This window comes from Panthera tigris, chromosome X (assembly GCF_018350195.1).
Source record: "Panthera tigris isolate Pti1 chromosome X, P.tigris_Pti1_mat1.1, whole genome shotgun sequence".
NCBI lineage: Eukaryota > Metazoa > Chordata > Mammalia > Carnivora > Felidae > Panthera > Panthera tigris.
Genome location: NC_056677.1, coordinates 103,462,993 through 103,475,198, shown reverse-complemented (window position 1 = coordinate 103,475,198; position 12,206 = coordinate 103,462,993). Strand labels below are relative to the sequence as shown.

The following is a 12,206-nucleotide window of genomic DNA, read 5'->3' as shown; positions in this document are numbered from 1 at the left end:
TTTCTCTGCCCTCTGGCCTTTTATCTGCCTCCAGGCCTGCTGGTGGCCCCTCACCTCTTCTGCCTTCCCCTCCCCATCTGTTTCTGCACCACTTTGGGTGTGGCCTGCATAACAGGTTCCTATACCTCAGTGCCTCAGGCACCATCTGCTCTCCTCCCACCCTCAAAGTCAAAGAGTGAAGAGCACCCCCTTGGACTGCCCACTTCAGATTCCCCACTATTGTTCCAGGTAAAAACTAATAATGGGGAACAAATTGATTGACTTTTCAGTGGGTGTGGGTGGAACATATTTGTATTTACTAATTTAAGTTTATTGGTTTAAGATAGACATGTCTTTAGAGTTATCAGCATTAAATATGAAACTTATTCTACCTGCATTTGCTAAGGTCAAATAAGTTCATGTTGTCTCTGTTGCAATTTGTTAGTAAAAAGATGACTTAAAATAATGATTAATTTTGCCTGTCTCGAAGTTCTCAAGGCTAATTGTTAAGATAGCTTTCAGTCTTTGATAGCCTAAAACTTTAAAGGTTTGCTTGTGTAATAAATGGAATTGAATTCATTGGACATCTAGGTCTTTTCCAAATAGAATGGAATACTAAAACATTAATTACTAAATATAAGTTTATGCTTTTGGCTTCTTACGGCAAAAAAAAAAAGCAACTAAGGATATTTAGATCTGTTAATAAAAACATGCTTTATACTAATGGATTCATAAGTTTGCCATCTAAAATATATTCTTATGTAACAGATAGTTCACAATTGGTTACTACTTAGTTTTCACTGGAGACGAAGGTTTCTAAGAGTTAAAATTCTGCTAAATGTAATTAAAACTGATAAAAATAAGGAAAGTAACTCTATATGTAGAAAAGTAGGAGATATGTAAGAAAGATATAAGGAATGGGAATACTTTTTGTTGAAGGTGATAGAAAGTAATTTTGTCCCAAATGAGACTGGTTGTTTAGAGAAAACGGACTTAGGTCAAAAGGAAAGGAAAGTTGTAGAAGGTTTGTGAAGAGAAATCTTTGGAAAGAAATTTTGTGGTCAGGATGGACTAAGGTTAAAATGAATGCATTTTAAAAGTACACTGGTATAAGATTAAAATTCTGCTCTACTCTCTGTTAAAAAGGCAAAGTTTTCTTGGATTGTTAGTATGCTTTTGATTTAAGAAAAGAGGTAAACAAAGGTTTTTTTTTCCCTTTTGTCTGCCTAAAAAGATGGGAAAAAATATGATTTTACCAAAAGGGCAAGACAGCAGGATGGCACACCCTTTTGAGGTTTCTTACACAACACTTGGTTGAAATTGCCCATCCTTTGATCCAAAGGCTGGGGAGTCGGTGATGATGTCCTTGCTGCCAGCCTCCAAATGCTCCACATTTGTGTTGTTTCTGTTTAGAAAAGTAATGGATGTCTTTGCCATATAAGGGATAGATGATTATGATATATAAAAGGATTTTACTGAAATGCATAGGAGCCATTTTGCTATGCTTAGCCCAGTATATGCCAATTTGTAACAACCTAGATACTCTAAAATGGATATTCACATGGCTGGAACATATTTATATGGGTACTGCTGAAAAAAGCAAGGGAGTAGACATCGACTTTGGCCCTTTTAACCCCCTTGACAACCAATTTTATCCTTACAAAAATGGTTTTCACCAGCCTTTTAAAACATATTTGTAAAGACGATTACTGTTGGGCCAAAATAAAATTAGTGCATCCTTCTACAACCAGGGAAGTCTTGCTTGGTCACAGTAGATACCCCCAAAGTCCAGCAGGTGGAAAACGGAGGGATAGGAGAAATCAGGGAAGACAAGGTCAGCTCTCAGAGGAAGGGTCAAGCCTGGATAAGAACGACTACTCCCAGCACATGGTGAGACTTACAAAGCTTTTGGCTGCCAGCCAAATTGCAGGGCCAGGAGATGAGGTTTCTCCTGGCTAACTATTAGGGTCTGGAGATGAGGTTTCGCCTGGCCAGCTATAGCAAATTAAGATAAGGGACACCTCTTCCCCCTTTTATTCCTGTAGATGTGTAATTCCCCAACCAAGGCCAATACTCTTTTGGGGTGCATTCTGAAAAATTGGGATGATTTTGATCCATAAACTCTGAGAAAAAAACAACTGATTAATTATCATGGGGCTGGACGTCTTTTAGGGAATTTCCACTTTCTTACTGGGGCCCAGGTAATTCCATGCCAAGATCCTAATTGGGACTATGACCATCCCATTAAGAAATGGTATTGCCACCACTTCCAAGCTTGTGCTTTAGAGAAATTAAGGAGGTTTAAGGTTAAACCTTTAAATTATGCTAAATTAGCCACTATTTTACAAACACAGAATGAGAGCCTGATGGCCTTCCTGGAGAGGTTGAGGGAGGCTCTCATTAAATATATAGCTATCTCCCCTGATACCCTTAAGGCTGAGATGACTTTAACGGACAAATTGTCACCCAATCAGCCATAGATATTCAGGAAATGCAAAAATTGGCTGTTGGCCTGGGAAGGACAATGGAGGAGCCCTTACAAGCTGCCAATCGGGTATATTACAACAGAGATAAAAAAAAAAAAAAAGGAAAGTAGCCTTAAAATCTGAAGCCTTAGTCGTGGCCTTATGCACTATGTCAGACCAGACTTCCCGAGGTCCTGGCACAAAATGCCACCTATGTGGCCAGACAGGGCCCTGGAAATGAGACTGCCCTCAGAAGGGACAACAGAACTCAAAGCCCTGTAAGCCATGCCCATTATGTGGAGACAATCACTGGAAGTCTGAATGCCCTCAGGACCTCTATCTGCATGGGCTCAGATGACCAGTGTCCCTGAAAGGGACTGATGGAGCCTGGAGCACTTCAGGGTGGCTCGCTGGAAACAACTGTCTATTGGAAGCCTGGAGCCTCTGGTAACTCTGGGAACCACAGGTTACTAAAAGGCCAGTTGATTTCCTTCTTGATACTGTAGCCACCTTTTCTGTCCTCCTTTCCACTCCAGGCCAACCATCCAAATGCAGCATAATGATTAGAGGCATCTCCAGAAAACTTACAACTAAATTTTTCTCTCAGCCCCTGGGATGCACATGGGGAAAACTATTTTTTTCTTATTTGTTCTTGATAATACAAGAGAGCCTTACTCCCTTGCTAGGAAGGGACAATATAACTAAATTAGAGACTATAGTGCTACTCACTCCAGGACAGATAAACAATTGTGTAAGTTTTGGGGAATTACTGGATATTGTAGGCTGTAGACACCAGGGTTCATGAAAATAGCTTGCCTGCTGTATCAATTACTAAGGGAGACTCAATCCCACATTCTGTCCCAAGAAAATAAACTGGGGTCTGACTCATGGACACTTTCTCCAGCCCTCGGGATGGTTACAAACAGAGCAGGGGCAGTTACTATTACCTAGCTCACAGAGCTAAAATATCATTAAAGCACTGCATCAGGCCTTTCATTTAGGAAGGGATAAAACTTATTAAATTACTGAAAGGATGTTCACTGGGAAATTTGTCAAGGACAGTTCAGCAAGTAATATCAGCCCGTGAAGTATGTCTTAGAAACAATCCTCTCAACCACAAACTTGTTCTTGTTGATTATTTACTCCTCCTCCATCACCTGGGTTATGAGAGATTCCCTGATGTGTTGTTTCAATATAACTGATAATTCTCACAGTCTTAAAACTGATAGGTGACATTCAGGCATAATTGGACAATCTCCTGGATTATTTGACTGGTCTGGGAACTGGGAACATTATCTTAAGATGCCATCTTTTTTGGTCAATATAATCCTTACTTTGTGTTTTCCTCTTTGTGTCTGCTGATGTTTGTGCCACCTCATGCTTGCCAGCCTTCCTGTAGAACCATACCGTGGACCACTCAACCAACCTTTGGGTAGATTCTAACTGCTGTACCCCCACACCATCTCTTAGCATGAAAAAGCCAGAACAGTCATTGTCCCTGTTCCCTAACAGCAGTTAGGGGCCCTATTCCAGGAGGAGGAATGAATAGGGAAAGGCTTAACATTAGGCAGGGAAAAAGAGATAAGGGACCTTCAGGGAGGCAGACTGCAGCTGCAAGTGGGAGGCTGAAGCAGACAAGGTTCTTCCCTTATGAAATCCTTTATGGGTGCCTCCCCATTATCAAGGGCATAAAGGGGGATCTAAATGAGATACACAATTTAACCCTAAGGCAACAGATGTGACCTTGGCTCTACCCTAACCACCTTTCACCATTGGGTTAGGGAGCGATTACCTGTGAGTCTGACCACAGACACTCACCCCTTTAAACCATGAGATACTATATGGTTGAAGGAGTGGAAGGTCCAACTCCTAAAACACCATTGGAGGGGCCCATTCACTGTCATTTTGTCCACCCCTACTGCAGTAAAGGTAGCCAAAGTGGGTCCCTGGACTCATCACAGCAGAGTGAAGCTGGCATCTTGAAACTGGGAGTGCTTTCCTGATCCATCAACGCTGTGCAAGCTGATCATATGGAAGGAGCAATCTACAACTCCAGAGGTTCTGGGAGACTGTAGCCCTGCTTTAGTCCCTCTGGAAACTGACCAGTCTACGCACGGCAGAAGCTTGAAGAATCGATGGTCCAGTGGAACATATAGACTGTCCTTATTTTCTAGATCTCTTTCCTTACTCTGATGCACTGTAAACTCACAGTTTCTCACTGTTAGTGTGATTCTTGCTCTACTTTTTGCCATAGGATTGGCAGAGGCTGCCCCAGCCAGCTGGAAGTGTGGTGAGAGGTTTCTGTTAGCACACACCCTCCTTTTGTGGATAAGCTGCTTTGTTGGTATTGGTTGCTTCTAATCTAGACCCCTTCTGTAGACCTCGAGTCCTCATCATGTGATCCATGTATTTGCATGACCAGGTCAGGCCAGGGAGCCGCTTGGACCTTACTTGGGTATACCTGCATCTCATGCCAAGGAAAGATCCTAGGAACCTGCATACACAATAAGACCACCTATCCTATCTGCCAACAAGAGAGTCAATACACTTGTTTTGGCCCACAGTACTTCCCAATAGAGGAATGGCTAAAAGTCCAGAGTCACTGGCCCACTGGCATGGGCCAACTAATTAACAAAATTCAAATTACCAATCCAAACCAGATGGTGTCTATATTCCTTAATGTATGTGTAGCCATAGATGAAAAATCTGTTTCTAGCCCTAGCAGAGATTATAGCCCAAACTCTTCTCATTATGTATGTGGGGGAAACAACATGGAGGATAAATGGCCATGGGAGGCTAGAGAATTAGATCCCTGCAAACCTTATAATCAAACAGAATACCCCAGTCCTACTACCAGGGTTTGACTCCTCAAAACTTCACTTATTAGGGAAAACTGACTTGCTCAGTGGGGAATAAAGTTCACCATCCCTGTTGGAAGCTTAACATGCCTAGGCCAAAGATTTTACAACTCAACTGCCCAGGAAACCCAATGGTGGGGGTCCCCAGATCACCTAGAGGCAGATCTCCAACCCTTGTCTAACTTCTTTCATCTCCAAGGGGCCTGAGACAATGTTGATGCAGCCATCGAATGGCAGGCCCCAGATGGACTGTACTGGATATGTGGAAGGGCAGCCTATACAGTACTTCCCTCAGGCTGGTCAGAGTCATGTGTGCTGGGAACTATTCATCTGTCTTTCTTCCTCCCCTCACTTGCCATAGGGAAACATTTGGGAGTCCAAGTGTATGGGAACAGGGAGACTCAAAGGAAATGACATGCCCTACAAACTGGCAATTGGAAAAATAAAGAACGGCCTCCCATATAATCCAATATTATGGCCCTGCCACCTGGGCAAAGCAAGGGTTCTGGGGCTACCACATTCTCATTTACATGCTAAACCGCATAATCAGACTGCAAACAGTTGTGGAAATTATAACCAATAAAATTGCCAGGGCTCTTAACTTACTAGCCAAGCAACAAAGCAAAATGTGCAATGCTCTCTATCAGAATCCCTTGGCCTTAGATTACTTGCTTGTTTCTGAGGGAGGAGTTTGTGTAAAGTTTAACCTAAGCAACGGCTGCCTACAGATAGATGATGAAGAAAAAGTCATAGAGGAAATCACAGAGCAAATAAAAAAAAAAGGTCACTCATGTCCCAGTCCAGAACTGGGAAGGTTGGAACCCCAGGGAATTATTTGGAGGATGTTTTTCAACTCTTGGGGGATTCAAAACCCTCATAGATATTATTCTCTTGATTTGGGGAGCTTGCTTAATCCTACCTTGCCTCACTCCCCTGGTCATACGGTCTGTCTCCAGCCTTATTGAGGCAATGGTTGAAAGGAAAATGTCCATGCATGTGATGATGTCATGAAAATATTAACCTCTAAACCAAGATGATTCTCTTTGACCCAAAATAGGGGAGTCCGAGCATCAAAGGGGTGAACGTGGTGGAGCCCCTCCCTAAGGAATGTGGTGGAGGCCTTCTCAGAACAAAGGAAAACAACGTGCAATGTGGCCCAATCAACTCCTATACACGTATGCATAACTCTAACACAACTCTGTAACTTGGGCTGTGTCCAATCAGACTATATGTTTCACCATATATGGGAAACAAAGAAGTAGAAATTTCATAAACGGCTACCCTTCGCTGTGCTCTGGGCTCAGCCTTTTTGGGGTCTTAGCCTACTGAGCCCATGCCAGCACAAATAAAGCTGCTTCCTAGAAGGAAGAGCCTCAGTGTCCCGTCTCTCTGTGCGAGAATCCTGCTATACTACATTGTCTTCCTGGAAAATGTCATTCATACTCATGGCTTCAATTTCTATGTATAAACTAATCCTTTCCAATGCTGCATCTCTAACCTTTTCTCCTAGAACTCCAAATTCCAGCTGCATACTTGATATCTCCACTTGAATGCCCCATACTAAACTCAACCAAAAATGTGAATATATGTGAATCTGACTCATCATATTCCCTGCAAAATCTGCTTCTGTACTCTGTATAATGACCATCATACCATTTGCTTTCAAGTAACAACTTTAAATCCAATCTAGAGTTAATGTTCTTCCTTGGAAAACCAAGAAGTCTTATTCTATATCCACTATATAGCATTATGTATGGCAAATAATTATATCTGGAAGTTATATACATATATGTATACACACACATATACATACATACACACATATATATATGTGTATATATATATATATATATATATATATATATATTCTTCAGCAGAGAGGCAGCTCCTTTGAGATAAGATCCTCTCATGTCTCCCAAATTCTCTTTGATGGAGATGAGTGAAGAGTAGCAGAATATGCCACTCTAAAATGTACCATTTTGGTATAAGGATTATTTTAGGTGAAGACAATTGAGAAGAAGCATATAAAAGAAAAGCTCTCTACCCTCTTCCTATATGCCTAAAAGTAGGACATGAATTTGTAAAAGTGCTCTCCCTCTCTACTAGGAAGAACAGAAATTAATTATTGGAGACAACTGTGGACCTTATCAACCCAGAGGCAGTACCAGAGGAATCTACATAACAAACCTTGCTAAATTTCCCCACTTATTTGCCTTCCCATAATTTGCTGCCCCTTAAGACTCAATGTCCTTTTACTTTCTCTTGTCTTGTCTCTAAAAATTTATTGTTCTTTTGTTTAGATGTTGAATAGCCCAAGTTCTAACCACCCCATTTGAGGTATTCCATGAATATACAGGATGAACACATTAATAAACTTCTGTTTTTCTCTTGTTAATCTTTCTTTTGTTACTCTAATTTACAGGGCCCCAGCCAGAGATAAAAGATAAGTAGAGAAAAAATGATTTTTTCCTCCCCTACATACCCAAAGGTATGCTCAACCTAGAGTTTTTTAACCTTTTGACATGTGGCATTAATAATTAGAATTTAGAGAAAAAGATAAACTAGATCAATTGAAGATTCCACTGTTTTCTAGAACTGTCAAGAAGCAATTTGTGTGGAAATACTCCCAAATTAAAGCCTCCTAGAAATATTTAATTCTTTTATTTCCTCTGTAACTATTAGAGTATGCAAGTGAGGTATAAAAACAGTTAAAGTAAAAATGATGAGTAAACTAGATCCAGCAAAGAAAACAAGATGGTAAATGAAAGGAGAGCAATTACATTGACAATATTTTCTCTGTTGTGTCTATAGCTTTCATACCACTTCACTGGCATTAGACATATGACCAAAATAACATTTCAGAACCAATGTTTTTTGTTTTCTTCATGTACATTTTTAGTGAACAAAACACTTAGAGTATGAAATATTATTAATGTTTTGTCATAGCTCTTGACAGCAAAGAACTTAATAATAGTTAAATTTTCAGGCATGGAAAAAATAAATACAGTGCAACTCATTCAGCAGTGAAATAAAACTACTGCAGATATAATGTGCTATTGTCATATTAACTTTCCCAAGAGAACCTGTAAAAAATTCTATGACTAGAACAGATTCCATTACCAAGTCATTGCTAAACATTTTTCCTCCACAGACTATTCCCAGTTTAATCAACTTCTGTGCCTGAGGCCTATAAGGAATAAGGGGACACAAACTTCATAACACATACCTATTCTATGTGAATCAGGTCTTACAGAGATGACATTAATGAACAATGGTGCCAATAAAGGCATTCATAAATTTCTTCCTTCTCATACTATATCAACTGCTACTTATAAGGTGTGCGAAAGAAAAAAACATTCAGCTACTCTATGCCTTTTGATATGAGCATTTAATCTATTTAGATTTAAAGTAACAAATGATAGGTAAGGACTTACTAATGCCATCTTAATTTTTTCTGCCTGTTTTGTAGCTCCTTTCTTCTTCTCTTGCTATCTTTCTTATGAATTTATCCAGTTGAAAACTCATATCCACACAAAAATCTGTATATAAAGGTTTAAAACAGCTTTATTCACAATTTCCAATACTTGGAAGAAACCAAGATATTACTCAGCAGGTGAATGAACAAACTGTGGTACATCCAGACAATGAAATATTATTCAGTACTAGAAATAAATGAGCTATCAAGTCTTAAAAATACTTGGAGTAAAGTTAAATGCATATCATTAAGTGTAAGAAGCCACTCCAAAAAAGTTGCATATTGTATGATTCCAAGTATATGACATTCTGGAAAAGGCAAAACTATGGTGGCAGTAAAAACTTCAGTGATTGCCAGAGTGTAAGGAGAGACAGGGATGAATGTGCAGAGCATAGAGGATATTTAGGGCAGTGAAACTACTCTGTATGATACTATAATTGTAGATACATGTCATACATTTGTCCATACTCATAGAATGTATACCAAAAGTGAACCCTAACGTAATCTATTGTCTTTTGATGATAAAGACATGTTAATATAGGTTAATCAATTGTAACAAATGCACCATTCTCATAGGGGATGTTGATAATGGCAGAGGTTATTCATGTGTGTGGGCAGGAGATATATGCAAAATCTCTATGCCTTTTAGTCAATGTTGCTACAAACCAAAAATTACTCTAAAAAATGAAAACCTTTAAAAAATAAAATAAACTTGATCTGTTCAACACTATGTAATTTTTGAATGACAAATGATGACCTGAGGAAAATATTTTTAACAAATAGCAAAAAAATTTTAAATAGAATTAATAAAAATAAAGGATGTGAATAGAAAATTCATGAAAAGAATATAAACCATTATTAAATTATGAAATATATTTGGACTTACTAATAATCAAGTATATACTAGTACAAACATAATTTATCTAAAATATTGGTTAACTTAAAAAATGTTGAAAAGATATAATTAAGTCAATAATGAAGACAAATTCATTTGTACACTGTCAGCAGGAATGTAAGTTGGCAAAACAGTTCTGGAAGGCAGTATGGCAATCATATATAAAAATGTAAAATATGCATAATATTTGTTTTTTAAGCCCTAATATGAAAATTTAGTCTTTTAAGAGTAGGATAATAGGTATGCATAAAGCTGTTTATTGTTACTTTTTAAAGATTAAATATAAGAAACAATATCCAAAAAGAGATTCTGGTAAAGGAAATTAGGATATATGCATATGCATATGGAAATGACAGACTACTGTACAGAAATTGAAAAAAAATGTTGTAGATCTTTATAAACTTGCAAAGATGTTCAAAAATATTTTTATAGACTTGCAAAGATACTGTTGCATGCTAAAATCAGGTTTAAGAAGTACAGCATGCTTTTGAGCTCATTTATTTGAAGTTCTGTTTATGTGTCTTTGTGAGGTTTTGTTTTGGGGTTTATGTATCATCATAGAGAGGAAGAATATTTATAAAAATGTTAATGTTTGAAAAAAATTAATATTTGTTATAATTGGGTGTTCAAAATCCAGATGACTGCTGTCTTTATATAATTTTGTATTTGTTTTACAATGAGCATTATATAACTTACAGAACGATTTTAAATATAAAAATTATAGGGGCACCTGGGTGGCTCAGTTAGCATCTGACTTTGGCTCAGGTCATGATCTCACAGTTCCATGAGATTGAGCCCTGCATTGGGTTCTGTGCTGACAGTGCAGAGCCTGCTTGGGATTCTGTCTCTTCCTTTCTCTCTGGCCCTTCCCAGTTCGTGTGCTCTCTCTCTCTCTCAAAATAAATAAATAAACATTAAAACAAATTATAATATTACCATTGCAACTCTATGACAAAAAACTAAACTAATTGAATATTTTTTTTAAAAAATTCTTTTTTTTACCTTTATTTATTTTTGAGAGACAGAGCACAAGTTGGGGAGGGACAGAGAGAGAAGAAGACACAGAATCCCAAGCAGGCTCTGAGCTTCAGCACAGAGCCCCATGTGGGGCTTGGACCCACAAACCGTGAGATCATGACCTGAGCCAAAGTCAGACGCTTAACCGACTGAGCAACCCAGGTGTCCCATTCTTTTCTTATTTTTATTTTTTTATTAAAAAAACTTTTAATGTTTACTTATATTTTTGAGAGACAGAGAGAGACAGAGCACAAGTGGGGGAGGGCAGAGAGAGAAGGAGACACAGAATCCGAAGCAGGCTCCAGGCTTCAAGCTGTCAGCACAGGGCCCGACGTGGGGCTTGAACCCACAAACTGTGAGATCATGAGCTGAGCGGAAGTCAGATGCTTAACCAACTGAGCTACCCAGGTGCCCCAATTGAATAATTTTCTGTGAAAAATTACAGATATTGAATCACAAGTAAAAGCATAAGTAAGTTAATAATGATGGAAGAAATGTAGACCTCTATTGAATGAGCTGGGTTAAAAGATTTGTATGGACAAGTCATATGCATAAGAAACAGATGCATTCTTGCTAATTCAAAGGTTCCTGACACACAAAAAAAGTAGAATATTTTGTCAGAATTTTACAATGTTAATTAACAATGTCCATTCATTTTGGTAACTATCAAAGATCTTTTATTGGGCTTCTTTTTCTCATAATAATTTTAATCATGTTTTGCTGTTTTCTCCAGTGTCTCTCCCCCTGGTGCTGAGACTCTTTCGCTGCCATAACTTTAAGCTGACAGATGATCTTTTCTATTCCAGGAGATTCATATATGCTGTCTACCTTGGATTTGGCTGTCTCTGCCTTTAATAACTGCTACATCCCCAAGGACCAATGTTGACCCAAAGATAGGGACATCTCTATGCCCCTATTCAGCAGGAAGAAGTTACAGAAGATAAGCCCTTCCACCTTCAGCAACCTTAAAGATTTAAAGGTCAAAGTTGTTCAGGGGGGAAATGATGAGGAAAACAAAGGCAAGAAAAATGTAGCTCAAATTAAGTCTCCTTACAACCTGCAGCCCACTGATAAATCCCTGAGACATGCAGAGTGTGACATTCCTCAAGGAGCTCATGGCTGCCTTACTGTTGATGTTTCATTAAAGACTAAAAGCAACCTTATCTTAACAATAGCTAAACCTCCAAGGTCCTGGAGACCTTGCTTTTAACATACACAAATTCCTGAGAGACTTAATGTTATCCCAAACCTCCAACTAACTAAAAAATATATAATCAGTTACTCTTTGCAATGCCAGTGCAGCTCTTTTTGCTCACGGATCTTGTCCCTGTGCTATAATAAAAGCACTTTTTTGGGGGGCGGGGGAGGGGGGAAATGGAGGAACAATCACACTCAAATTAACAGTAGAGGTGAACAAGTTTAAATCGATAATGGGTACCTACCATAAACAAAAGATGGTAAATTCATACGATAGAATAATATTTTACTATTTGACAACAAAAAGGAATGAAAGATAC

At 38.7% G+C, this 12,206-nt stretch overlaps 1 long non-coding RNA gene across 1 annotated transcript; it reads left to right on the top strand.

Annotated features, from left to right (window-relative positions):
• Positions 1 to 7,719: 7,719 nt before the first annotated feature.
• On the top strand, positions 7,720 to 11,852 carry LOC122235545. Its single transcript, XR_006213596.1, has 2 exons — positions 7,720 to 7,790; positions 11,496 to 11,852. It is a non-coding gene; the product is annotated as an uncharacterized LOC122235545 (long non-coding RNA).
• The last annotated feature ends 354 nt before the right edge of the window (positions 11,853 to 12,206 follow it).